The sequence below is a fragment of the Ursus maritimus genome, unplaced genomic scaffold (assembly GCF_017311325.1).
Source record: "Ursus maritimus isolate PB19 unplaced genomic scaffold, ASM1731132v1 scaffold_2, whole genome shotgun sequence".
NCBI classification, from domain to species: domain Eukaryota; kingdom Metazoa; phylum Chordata; class Mammalia; order Carnivora; family Ursidae; genus Ursus; species Ursus maritimus.
This window is the reverse complement of record NW_024424452.1, coordinates 94350687-94360742: the sequence shown is the minus strand read 5'-3', so window position 1 is coordinate 94360742 and position 10056 is coordinate 94350687.

Below are 10056 nucleotides of genomic sequence, written 5' to 3'. Positions count from 1 at the left end.
ACTTTCTGGCATTCCCACACGGGGGTGGGAAAGAGGCTGGGTCTGGGCAGGTCTGAAGAGCCCTTGTTCCCTGTGGCCCCAGGAGGGAACACGCCCCAATTTGCTGACCTCTCTGGTAGCAGTCTATCACGTAGGAAGCCCAGCCTCTGATTGCTCACAGGCCGTGTGTGGGTGTGTGCAAGCAAATTGTGTAGTGCATTTGTGTGTTTATTGTTTATCTGAAATTCAGATTTATCAGGGTGTTCCAATATAGGGGGTCAGGGTTCAGGAGAACCAGAGAGAGGCTGATGCTTCCATCCCTCTGCCCCTCCAATTTCAGTGAGGTGAGGGCCAGTTTCTGGAACATACCCCTGCTTTGACCTGCTCCCCACCTGAAAGCCAGAGAATTCCTTGGGCATTGGCTTTCCAGGCCAGCGCTGGTGCCCCAGCCCACATAGCTAGGGCCCCTCCACCTTCAGTTCTGAAACTCCAAAGACTTTCATGTCAAGTGTTAATGTCCCATCCTGGAGCCCCTTTGAAGATGAAAAGCCCTCCTGAGAAGTGAAGGGCTCTGTTGTTGTAATTAACATAATTACAAGCAATTTTTCCCATAGCCCTGTAGAAAAGTAGGGGACTTCACTTCTTGCAAGAAATACCTACCTCGCTTTCCCAGGAGTCAGCCAACCTCTTCTCATCCAACCTTAAGGTAGATGTCCCTGCCAGCCCCGGTCTCCGTTCCCACCCACCTTGACTTAGACATGGTTTTGGTTTTACCTTTTCAGATGATTCAGCACCAGGACAAGGCATCCAGCTCTCTGGCCACAGGAACTACCACCCTCTCCTGGGACATGTCTGTGCCTACTTTCCTGGGTTGAAAACACCTGGCAAATGGTAAAGCCTCCAGCTACCATTTCTACCCTAGCCCTGCACGGGACAGAAGGGATGCCAGCTGCTGCAGTTTCACCTCTCGACCCAAATGCCCTGCAAACTCTACCCCGATTTCAAGAATCAGTTGCTGCTGTGCAGAGTGACCATGTGGGAAGACACGTAAGCATTTCCCTCTGGAGGGAGCTGGTCACACAGTGGTAGCCAGAGCAGCTAAAGGTCATGCCCAGAGGCCCTGTACAGAGTCTTGTTGTCTTCATTGTTTCTAGGATTGCATCCTTCTGCCGTTCCCAGGGAGGTGATCTACTGTTCTACAGAAAGAGAGAGCCACAGCATTTCCTTCACTAAAGGTTTAGCATAGAGGAGATGCTCAGCATTACTGATTGTGCCAAATAATGCTTGTCGTAGGCCAAAGAAGCATCTCTCTCTCTCTCTCTCTCTGGATTCCCAGGGCTCTAAACAGCTTTGGGGTTTCCTGGCATACCTATAGTATGACTCATATCTGGCCTGTTATATGATTGTCAAAACTTACAGAAATGTCTGACGTGGTTACTGTTGACAGTGTAGACTGCCCAACTGCCCACGCTGTCCAAGAGTTCAAGAATTTTAGACTGCAGACCGATGGTGGCTGATTAATAAGATGTTATAAAATTTCCCTGTCCCCCCAAATCTGTCTTCAGTACCTTGGTATTGGTCTTACCCTAGGTTCTCTTAGGAAATCACAACAAAGGAGAGTCCTGGATCTCAGAAGATGTCCTCAGGACCTGGTCTTTACAGCCTGCTCCTTTCCCCACATACACGCGTGCACACACATGCACGCACACACACACATATGCAAGTATGCATCTGGAAGCATCGGAGCCAAGTCCTCCTCACCCTTCCTGTTTCATTCAGTTTCATTTAATAAGAACTTACGCTTAGAGAGTAAATAATGCTCAACGACTATAACAGCTCATATTGTTATTGTTCTAGTCTCTCTGAGATTCAGAGTTACCCAACATGCCAGATGAACTTAGGATGCCCTGACAGAGGCTCAGTGACAGACAGTTGTGATTAGGCTGTTGAAATGACCTTCACCATAAGATGGGAGGATCTGGACGGGTGTCCAAGGGTCTTGAGCCCATCAGAGGGGAGATCTCACTCTGGAAACAGCATGGGGCTGATGCTGGAGCCTCCTTCCGACCCTCCCAGCTTTACACTGTGGGAGTGTCTGGGGAAATGCCTGTCAGCAGAAGGAGTGTTCCAGTGGGAGCTAGTTCTGGCTTGGCAGCCTGAGGCTGAGTATAACAAATTGGGGGAGCCAACGGAAGGGTAAGGGAGGGAAGGGGAGAATGTCTGTTCTTACCCCCAGAACACAGCCAGGCTTCAGAAGTGATTGCTTCATGTGAGTATAACCAGGACTGACTCTTTGGACATTATTGAGAGATTTGGCCAAAACAGGGGGAAGTGTGTACTTCCGGCTAATGTATGCATGTAGAAGCTTGAAGTCTTAGTCCTTTTGGGGCATTATAACAGAATACCATAAACTGGGTGGCTTATAAACAACAGAAGTTTGTTTCTTGCAGTTCCGAGGCTGGGAAGTTCAAGATCATGGTGTTGGCAGATAGGGAGTTTGATGACAGCCTGCTTCGCGGTTCTTAAAAGGCCATCTTCTTGCTGTGTCCTCGCATGGTGGAAGGCATGAGGGAGCTCTCTGAGTCCCTTTTATAAGGACACACATTCATGAGAGCTCCCCCTTTATGACCTAATCACTTCTGAGAGGCCCCACTTCCAAATACTATTACTTTGGGGGTTAGGATTTCAACATATGATTTTGGGGGGACACACATACTCAGTCCAGTGTATTCAGCATCATTGGGATTCCTATATTAAAAGAAACTCATTCCTTTTTTTTTTAAAGATTTTATTTATTTATTCGACAGAGATAGAGACAGCCAGCGAGAGAGGGAACACAAGCAGGAGGAGTGGGAGAGGAAGAAGCAGGCTCATAGCGGAGGAGCCTGATGTGGGGCTCGATCCCATAACGCCGGGATCACGCCCTGAGCCGAAGGCAGACGCTTAACCACTGTGCCACCCAGGAGCCCCAAGAAACTCATTCCTTTTAGCTAAAGGCTGAAGCACAGGGATAACTTTGAAGAATGAGTATTCTTCAAGTAATATGCTCTACTTAGGAACAAATGTATCTTCCCTAAGAGAAAAGGGTAGAGTTTTCTTTGTTTTAAAATCAAGAATACATAGTTCTCTGACTTTCTTTTCTTTTAATGATTTTCAAGGTCCTTTTGTTTTCTGCAGAGCAAAGACTAATTTCAGGGTATATTCTTGGGTGGTTGAAAAAAATTTCCTCCTTGGATCCCAGCTGCCAATGCTCAACGCTTACCCAGACTACCCTCCTCTCCCTTTCCACTAGGACCTGCCTTGTCCCAAGTCACCACCATCCATACCAGCCACCAAAGGGACAACTGTTACAGTTACTTTAGGACTGGAGGACACAGTGATCCAAACCGTCATCTGGCTCCCAAATCCCTAGCCCTGTCTTCAGGCAGAGCTGGAGAAGCTACCAGTTTGCAGAATAAGGGTAGTATAGTCCACGGTGCTCCACACTGAGCTCCAAACAGCTCTGCGATCTGCCCTTGCGGAATTTTCAGTTCACGACTTCATAATAAACTCATGAAAGGACGTCTTCAGTTACAAATTTCATGTCTAAAGTTTTCAGTTTGAACCAGGATGAATGCATAGAGAAGAAAGCAAGGAGAAATAAAATGCACAAGAAGATGCAAGAAATCTTATTCGGGAGAAATGTATGGCTGTTAAATCTCAAAAAGGCTGATGTTCACTGGGGCTTCCCTAGTTGAAGAAAAAATCTGGCCCACCAAATGGAAGGTAAATTATCGCCCAAGGAGAAACAGATCACTGAAGCCTACCGCACCAGATGTGATAGGCTCCCTGGTTTGGCCAGCGGCTTGGGGGCTACACTGGGGAGTGGTTTGGTGATAGTCAAATGTGGGAGAGCGTAAGAGCAGCTGCTGTTAATTTGAGCTAATAGGCGATTGTGCATTCGATTTCATTCAAGATGGTAATTCCTCATTTTTCAAAAAGTGGGACCACAATCTATACCCACAACCTATACTTCTTCTCTCCAAAAGAAAAAAATTCTCATAAATGGTCACATAGACTGGTTGGTGGTGCTTAGAAGAGTCACGATTTTCTTGGGCAACACGACACGTAAAAGACAAATGAGGAAGAAATGCATCACCTTTAAGTCAGGCCATCGCAAGCTGGATTAATCCCCCCCCTTTCTGCTCTCTCAGTGCATGGCTCATACGTTCATTAAAGAATTGATCATGTTGTGATGTCATGGAGAATCATGGGCTTCTGGTGCTGCCCTTTCCCTCTGGACTGTAGGCTCCCAGAGCTGAGGGCATTTGATTCTTTCGTATGAATGCCTTTGGCACTCAATATACGCCCGGAGCGCAGTGGTGCACAGTCAGGGATTACTCAACAAGCAAATACCTTCCTGGTCCTAGACTGGACCCAGTAGCACATATGAAGTGTAACCTCACTTAGTACATAATGTATGACCAAAATTTGAATCTGGATCCATCTGAGTCCAGTACTCTCTTGTCTTAGCCTTTTTGTAAACCTATCTTTCCTGAGAAGGATCAGTCAGTAAGTGGAAGAAAATAGTCGCTTTCCTGCTCCCCCAATGTCTGCTCCTTCTCAGTCACCTTGCTGGTTCTTCCTCAACCCCCCAGCCTCCTAAATCTTTGGGGCCCCGGGGTTCAGTTCTCAGGCCTCCCCTCTGTATTTATACTAGGTGATCTCATCGTGTCTTATTCATGCTGACCACTCCCAGATGTGCCTGGCTCTCCTGGCATCCTGGACCTCTTCCCTGAAGCCAGACATGCACGCATCTCTGACTACCTCTTGGATCTCTTCCCTTGGGTGTCTAATAAAGTTCCCAAGCACAGGTGAATCAAATAATCTTTTTTGTTAGGCAGATGGATGCAGGATCTCTGAGGCCAGAAAGGGAGAACAGAAGAAGTTAACAGCTGTGGGGCGCAAGTCCCTGAAGTTGGCCCATGGGATGCCCTGGTGTTGTAACCATGCCCTGCACAGGGACCAGCATGGAGGGTATGGATTTTGTAAACTGAATTCACCATAGTCTCTACTATGATCCCTCTATCAGGGTCTCTTGAGATGCTAGTTTCAAAAATGTTGAGAAGTGGAAGGAAGCATTTGATAAAAATATGAAAAAGTCTCCAAAATCCTGGTGGGCAGCATGGATAGCAACCTAACTGTTCAGGGGAGCCATTGAAAAGGAGATTGAATAGCCTTGTCCCATCATTAGGATTTCTCTAAAGTCCACACCTGATCATGTAACCCCCAGGCCCCAAATCCTTTAGCAGCTTCTTACCTCATGTGGGGTTGGGCCTGAACCCCCCCCAGCAAGGTACACAAAGCCTTCAATGGACGGTCTTCTCACCTGTTGGCCTCTCCACCACTCCTCTCTCACCCATCCACCCCAGAAACATGGACTTGCCATTTTCCAAACACATCTTTACCCTTTGCTCATGTTACTACCTCTCCGTGGAATGATCTTTCCCTTCTGTTCACTCGGGAAACCCTGACTTGCCATATCCTCTGTGCAGCTCCCCATGACCCTCTCCCTCCTCTCCAAAGAAGAGTGAGTTTCTTTATCCTCTGGGTTCCCAGAACCCCTTGTGCATCCTTCTAATACGGGTCTTATTTTATTTTATTCTTTTAAAGTTTATTTATTTAAGTAATCTCTACATCCAACATGGGGCTCGAACTCATGACCTGGAGATCAAGAGTCACATGCTCTTTCCACTGAGCCAGCCAGGCGCTGCCAAATAGAGATTTTAGCCCATGACAGTGTAATTATTTATTACTTGCTTTGCTTCCCCAATTAGACTATGAGGGCTTCAAGGGAAAATTCTGAGGTTGGAGCTTTTAAATTCGTTGAATGCCTCGCGTCATGCCTGGAACACAGTGTTTAGTAAATGTTTGATAAATGAATGCATGCATGCTGAGCCCTGCCCCAAAATATGAAAAGTAGAGTATGGTTATACCAGTATTCCACTGGAGGGAGGGATGGAAAGCTTTGTCCCCACTAGCACAGCATTTTAGGCTCCATCTCAATTAGATTAGTATAATTGGATAAAATATTTCATTTTTAGGCTTGACCTAACATACACCAATCTCTAATAAACCTGAAGGAAACGTATTTATTAAAAGTCACTATATGTCAGGCTCTGGGTTTGACAGTGGGTACTTCTCATGAGTCCAGATGAACAGAAAGGGTAGAAACTATATATACTAATATTTTACTTTTCAATGTTATGTGGAGTGCACTGAAGTGCATTACGAAGCTTTTCTTTTCTCAGAGTCTCATTTTCTAAAATGTGCTCCACCTTGAAAATTTATTGCCCCATACACAGTAAATACCGCGGAATCCGATGACTACACAGCTTTCTAATTTCCTGCTGTCCTATATCTCTCATATCCTGTCTTGAACACACACACACACACACACATACACACACACATGCTGTTCATGAAGTCAGCTGAAACAACTCCTACTGCCAAAGATCTAGAATCTAGATCAATTTGGAATTCAATCCTCATGTTCAATGAATGTGACTGACTGACAAATGCTCGAGGGCAGCAGTTCCCCCCACACCCCACCCCACCCACCCCTCCCCAAAACAAACGTCCGGGCTGCTTCCTTGGCATTAGCATTTATGGGTTGGGCATTTATCATGGTGCATTGCAATAATCTGCATACTTGTCCATACTAAACAAGACTGCAAACTCCCTTAAGAAGCCAGCCTGGGTCTTATTCTTTCTCCTAGCCTCAGCTGCTAGCGTAGCACCTGGCACACGGTGTTTAGTATATGCATTTTTTAATGAATAAATAAACTCATTTCATTATAAGGGCAGTGAGATACTGATTTCTACCAGCAGTCTCAGGGAGGGGCTGGATTGCTCTGGGGTGTATAGAGACACGTGTGTATACATGTGATGAGGGAGCTGGTCTTGGGTATAGGAAACTGTCTGATTTAAGACCGCTGGAGGAGAGGAGACAAATGTGTGCGTGTGCATATAAGAACCTTCCCCAGAACCCTCCCAAATCAGTAGCTGAGGAGTCTGAACTTTAATTATTAGAAAGGCATACCTTTAGATTACATATGGCTCCCTGTCAACGTATCTTGAACCCATGTGACCTTGTTGTTATATAAGTTATCACATTAGTTTCAGAACTCAAATATCTCCAGTATCTGATCTGTATCCTCAAGTTGTACACCCTCACCACCCTCCTCAAACCTCCCCCTCTTCTGAGAATCTGAGATAGACTCCTGATAACTTTCTGTAGTTTGCATTAGAAAGTGGTTTGTTTATTCATCTTTTCAAACATATAGCTATACATCAAATAAGCTCTTTTAAACCATATACACCCTAGTATTTGCAAGGGATGAAAGTGCATCAATTTGTAGAACTCCATGAGTTCATCATGATACTAAAAACAAAATAAAAAACTTGATTAATCACCACTAGAATATAGTGAATTGACTCCTTGTGTTGAAAATGTGTAAATAAAGGGAGAGAATCAAGCATTTATTCTGCCTTTCCTATATAAACTGTACCACTGGGTATCCCAACTTTAGATAAGGGAGAAGTTTGTTTTCATAGGAACAGTTCAGCAAGTGAGTGAAGAAGAAATGATAGAAATAGGAGATCACCCCATGCGACACAATTAGAATGCAACCTTTAGTGAATTAATGAATTTAGACATTAAGCACCAGTGGCTGGTAGCATCACAAATAAAAGACAATCAGACATTATACGCCTCCTGTAGGAAGTACAAAATACCTATTATGATGAAATCTGTTCAAAGTTCTAGATCCAGCAGCCTATTCATAAGAGATATAGAAAAGAGCAGAAGACATTACACCATCAAAGTGTAAAGAAAACAAAGACGACATTTATGAAACAATGAGAAATTTGAACACCAATTAGATACATGATGTTATTAAATAACATGATTTTTTGGGTGAAATAATGCCACCGTGGCTATTTCCAAGAAAGAATACTTCTCTTGTTGAAATGCTCACTAAAATATGTACAGATGAAATCATATGATGTCTGGGATTTGCTTCGGAAATAATGCAGGGCTGGTGGAGGTCAGGGGCAATGGGAGGGTGTATTCGTGAAACAAGATGGCCTTGTGCTGGCAATTGCTGAAGCTGAGTAATGGGTACATGGGAGTGCATTATACTATCTTGTCTACTTCTGTATTCCTTGACATTTTCTAAAGAAAACTTTTTCTCTTTTAAATTATTAACACTTCCTTATTATTCTGATACTCTTGTCCTAAGGGATAGCCATTTCTCTCCCATCTTTTGAGATCATTATCCTAGGGAATCTCCAGGGAATTGCAACTATCCTGGGGAAAGTTACATTAATTCATTAATATCTCTGCACACTAGTTACAAGATTATTTCCTGGGCCATCTTTACTCCTGAAAATACTGAGTGCCTGAGGATAAAAGTAGAAGAAAACCTTGGAGGAGGGAAAAGTAAGGGCTGGGTGTGAGAAGAAGAAAGGAAGAACAAATTTGGCCTTAATTATGATTTTCCCAGGACCTTCACTAGTTGGTTCATGCATCTTCTTTGTGTGGGTTTTACTAAGAGAACTTTCAGGGGAGGCATGAAAAAAATGTTTAAATTCTGGATTCTCAGGTCAAAATTTTACAGAGTTCCCTTTTGTGTTGTTAAGGGCTAATATAAGTATTTCTTAGGAGAAGAAGGACTCCTTTTTCATTGTCTAGTGAGCCAATGATGAGACTGCTGGGGTGGGGCTAGACACGGTTTTGCCTGAGCCTGAGAACTGTCTAGACCTGTCCACAAGACTACAAGGATGTGGAAACCAGGAGAGAGTAAGGAGTCATCTCAAGTGCTCAAGAGTATAGCTTTTTATAGAAGATCTCTGGAAGAATACCAAGAAACTGGTTGCCTCTGGGGAGAGAAGCTGGAGCACTTGGGACAGGGTGGGAGGAAAAAAAAAGTATGACTTTATTGTTACAGCCAGATTATACTGTGGTTAGTGCCTTAAAATATATGATGGCATTTTGCAAACAGCCTTCTGTTGACATAAGTGTACCTTTTATCTTGAAATTAGACGGAAGACAGATGTGTGTTTGTGTATGGTTTCCTTGGCTGGGCCAGGTGCTGACACCACCGGCTATTTGCATGTTTTCTTGATAGTCCTTCCCCTGCATTCCCTACCCCACCCCAAGCTCCCAGAATCTAATTAGGAGCACTAGATGGTCACTAGAACCAACAAGAACAGGATTCTAGTAGTTCTAGTGTAACTTCTCCATGGGTGACATGGCACTGGTCAAAGCTCAAATCTTCCCACAGAAGCACCCCTAATAGCAGAACCAAGGGAACACTCTCTTTGAAGGCTTCTGTTTTACCTTAAACGTTCAGATGAATTCTGCAGTCTATGATTTAGCACTTTGTTTTTACAGAACACGAAATTACGTTATTATTAGGGGAAAAAAAGTTGCTGTGTTTATCCCATGGATTCAAGCAGCCTCGCACACCTGTGCACGTCTCTGAAGTACTGAGTCTGGTTTTGTTTTGTGCTTTCTCCTCTTTATATGTTGAGATTATTATTTCTGGACATTAAAATTCACCAATTTTAAATGTACAGTTTAATTTTGATAATTAACTGCCACCATCAAAACCTAGAGCGGCCACATCACTTTAAAAAGTTTTTCCATCCCCCTTTGCCCAAGTGCAGTTTTGAAATACTTAATTTCATTTTATGGCATTCTCTAATATTGACTCTGGGTGATTTGGGGAAAGTCACTTTCCTTCTTTGGTTGAGTTTCTGCTCCTGTAACACGACGAATGTAGGAGTAGATTTGTTTCTAGGGGCTCTTCCATTACTTTCAGTAAATGGGGTCGGGGGTGGAGGGCGGTTATCTTAACCTTGTGTCCTAGTTCTTGATACAGCACACGCAGGTGGCCAACCCTAGTGGGTAAAAGCCTGTGGTCGCATCAAATTTCCCCATCCTCTCTTGCTAGTGTGTAACATTTCCTTTTTTTTCTTTCTTTCTTTCTTTCTTTCTTTCTTTCTTTCTTTCTTTCTTTCTTTCTTTCTTTC